Source organism: Myotis davidii, unplaced genomic scaffold (genome assembly GCF_000327345.1).
Source record: "Myotis davidii unplaced genomic scaffold, ASM32734v1 scaffold147, whole genome shotgun sequence".
Classification (NCBI taxonomy): domain Eukaryota; kingdom Metazoa; phylum Chordata; class Mammalia; order Chiroptera; family Vespertilionidae; genus Myotis; species Myotis davidii.
The window spans coordinates 2730554-2734602 of record NW_006383010.1 but is presented as its reverse complement, the minus strand read 5'-3'; the positions used below and the strand labels follow the sequence as shown (position 1 = coordinate 2734602).

The following is a 4049-nucleotide window of genomic DNA, read 5'->3' as shown; positions in this document are numbered from 1 at the left end:
TTTCTCAAAATAAGGTAAAAGAACAGCCTATGGCGTGAGAGCTTAACGAAGACCCACAGGGGCTGGGATGTTAGCACTGAACCAAGTACAGGCACTGGACTTCTTCCCAATATTTGAAGACATTAGACAATCCTGCCACTTTTTTTTTTTTTTCTGGACGAGAGGCTTTATTTGGAAAAAAAATCATGCTACACCAACTTAAATTCTTCAAAATGAGATTTCAATATGATGTTGTGTATCAGGACACTTTGCAACTTTCTGGGTAATATTAAAACACAAAGAAGAAGGGATGCTTTCTGTAACAAGGTGGGTAGGGGGTAATTTTAAAAGAGCACACCGGTAAGAAGAAATCCTAATCGCCAGAATACACGGCCTTGTTTTTATGGTACCAACATGAAAACGTTTAAAGTTGTCAAGGGATGTCAGAAGCTTGCAGACAATCCCACCACTTTCAAAAATAGGCAGCGTAAGTTGGTGTATAAAACTCTGAAGTAAAACAACGGCAATATAAAGCATGTGATTAACAAAAGGCTGGGGGATTTCATATTAAAGCAGAAGCTTTCTGTAAAGTAAGAGTCTGCTATTGTTTACAGAGTAAGAAATACTGTTATGATTATAAAAAAGACCTTTATCTTCCCTATTCCCATTTCTAACATACTATCCTCTTCAATTTCCACCCAATATTAAACACTCCCGCCCCCCCGCCCCGCCACTCCAACAAGCTCTAGAACTTCACTGCCCAATACCATAGCCACTAGCCACATGTGGCTATTTAAATAAAAGGAAATTCTTTTTTTATTTTTTTATTTTCCCTTTATTGATTATATTACAAATGTGTCCTTATCCCAATGTCCTCTTATCCCCCCAATCCTGCCCTCACCCTCACCCCCCTGTTGTCCACATCTATTGCTTATGCTTATCTGCATGCATACAAGTCCTTTGGTTGATCTCTCCCCCTCACCCCCACCCTCCCCTACCTTCCCTCTGAGTTGAGCATCTGATCGATGCTGCTGTCTCTACATCTGTTTTTGTTCATCGTTTTATGTTGCTCATTATAATCCACAAATGAGTGAGTGCATGTGATAATTATTATCTTTCTCTGACTGACTTATTTCACTTAGCATAATGCTCTCCAGCTCCATCCATGCTGTTGCAAATGGTAGGAGTTCCTTCCTTTTTACAGCAGCATAGTATTCCATTGTGTAGATGTGCCAGTTTTTTAATCCATTCATCTGCTGATGGGCACTTAGGCTGATTCCAAATCTTAGCTATTGTAAATTGTGCTGCTATGAACATAGGGATGCATATATCCTAAAAGGAATTTCATTTTTTTCACTCATTGGTCACATTTCAAGTGCTCAAAGCTGTGTGCGACTAGTGGCTACCATAGTGAACAGAATAAAACATGTCCACCATCACAAAGTCCTAGTAGTTCTAGAAGATTCAAAATTTTCTGATTTTTAAACAAAATTTTATGCAAAAAAAACCCCAAAACTAGTTGTAGAATGAGACTGCATAATTTTCTCATCATTTTTAGTTGTGGAAAGCAGGCGGCCAATTGAGATGAGAAAGATGAGTGAAGCAGCATTTTTTTTCAAACTTACGGAAGTCTTCACATCCTAAGCTTCGTGGGGCAGGGACTGTGAGGTCATTCTAAGAACCACCACTACTTAGGGTGGAGTCTGCAACTTTTAACAGGAATTCATTTTGGGAATTAAAACTTCTCTGATGTGTATGGTGGAGAATGCGGAGAGGTGAGAGGTTTCATTTTCTATTTCATATACTTTTGTAGTTTAAGACTGCGTATTTATCATGTTTCAATGCTTTTTTGCAGCCGAAACCGGTTTGGCTCAGTGGGTAGAGCGTCGGCCTGCGGACTGAAGGGTCCCAGGTTCGATTCCGGTCAAGGGCATGTACCTGGGTTGCGGGCACATCCCCGGTGGGGGATGTGCAGGAGGCGGCTGATCGATGTTTCTCTCATCGATGTTTCTGACTCTCTATCTCTCTCCCTTTCTCTCTGTGGAAAATCAATAAAATATATTTTAAAAAAATAATAAAAATAAATGCTTTTTTGCAGTGAAAAGCATTCAAGTTGGGAAATGTTTAGGATGTACTATGACTACTTCTCAAAGATGTAGCTTGCCATCCCACTTCATCCCACCAGAGCCCCATTTTTAATTCCACCTTACTACTCGAACATTCAGTAGTATGAACCACTTGTCCATCCACACACAGCGACCCTGCTTGTGTAGGAGAGACGAACATATACATTCAAATCTTCAGTTTCTTTATTCCCCATATTAAGTGGAAACACTCCAGGCAGAGAAAACCTATCTCTCCCATTGGATTCTCAGCCAGCCAAATGATACCTGAATTGCTGCCACTATTAATTATGTGAATTGACTGGGAAGCTGTTTATTAAATAATCCTTTGAGTTTAAGAAAATCTCATAACTTTTGTTAATCAAAATAGAAAAAAAAGCAACTGAAATGGACTAAATTATTTCAAAATTAGTATTTTTATGTTCCAGAAATCTAAGTTAGCTTTGTGCTAGTACTTATATAAACAAGACTTATAGTTTAAAAAAACTTTCTGGAAATGTGACTAAAAATGTTAATATACTTATTATCAATTGCCCAGAATTGTCTAATTCCTCTAAATAATTTGGGTTTTGGGGGGCATTAAGACTTTTTTTTTTTAGCATGGATGGATCTGGAGAGTATTATGCTAAGCGAAGTAAGCTAGTCAGAGATAAGTATCACATGATCTCACTCATATGTGTAATCTAATGAACAAGATAAACTGGTAACAAAATAGATCCAGAGATATAGAAGCATGAAACAGACTGATGAATTTTTAGAGGGAAGGTGGGGGTTAAGGAGTGGGTGCGGACTGGGGAACTTATATGCACAGCCCAAGCACACAGATAATAGAGTGGTGAAGGCCTGGGAGGGGTAGAGGGGTCATTGGGAAAACAAAAAAACGGGACATCAGCAATATTTTCAACAAGAAAGATAAATTTTAAAAAACGTTTTTCAAAATCTTATTTTCAGTATGTTGAAATAATAAAATCATAGATATATTTCATTTTTTTGTCACAGCCATCTCAGCACTTGGACATATTCCAAATCTAACTTCTATACTTTTTTCTTCTCAGTTGAATATCCAAAAATGTTAACACTGTTGCAGTAAACCCAGCCAATGGTAAGTAGTGTCCTTTCAAAGATTTCTGAATCTTGTGATCCTTATTTGCCCAAATCCTCATAACCAATGGAAAAGTCTTTGATGATTGTGAATAGATGCAATAAGTTTTAGAAATCACACAGGATGTAGAGGCCATTATTACACTAAATTAAAACTTTATTGAATAAAGAACACTCTCCAGAACACATGATCCGATGGACTAGGCCTACGTTACATGCAATGAAGTTGAACTTGACAGTAGTTTAACATGGAATGTCAAACAAATTAGTATTTCTCATTGTACAAAACTGTTTCATGTAGATGGCATGCAAGAAGAAAGGTATAATACTCTGCATTTTCACTAATCATCGGTGATGAGTTTCAAAAGGCATCTGAAGAAACTGGAAGATTTATTTAACATATATTTCAAATAAATTAGTTACAGGTGTACTACTGAACTGCCATCAATCTCTCTTGCATACCAAATAAAATCTTAGTGCAAACATCAAAGTTGCTGGTCACTCCAAAAGACTGTCAAACTCATTAACAGAATACAAGTTCTGAATTAATGTGCATTAAGTAGGACAAAACCAAAAATACCAGTTACTGCAAAATTCATTTAGGCACACTTAATAGTCCATTCTAAGCACTTCTTCTAATTCTCTCACATTAATTACTAAAGCCTGTTTACAGTACTAAAATTCTATCATTCAAGCATCAATGATTACATTTCAGAAAAAAAATCATTCATTTCAGCAATAGCATTATTGCTATATTCTAAAAAAAAAAGAAAAAAAAAGGAAAAATAAAAAAGAATCATAGTTAACAAAACCAGTATCCACAATAGGATACACAGGGAAAAACAT

The 4049-nt window shown here is 36.7% G+C and overlaps 1 long non-coding RNA gene across 1 annotated transcript in view; it reads left to right on the top strand.

The window, feature by feature from the left end:
- LOC107181598 overlaps window positions 1–4049 on the top strand; it is a 21109-nt gene that overhangs the window by 16646 nt on the left and 414 nt on the right. The window lies entirely within an intron of this gene.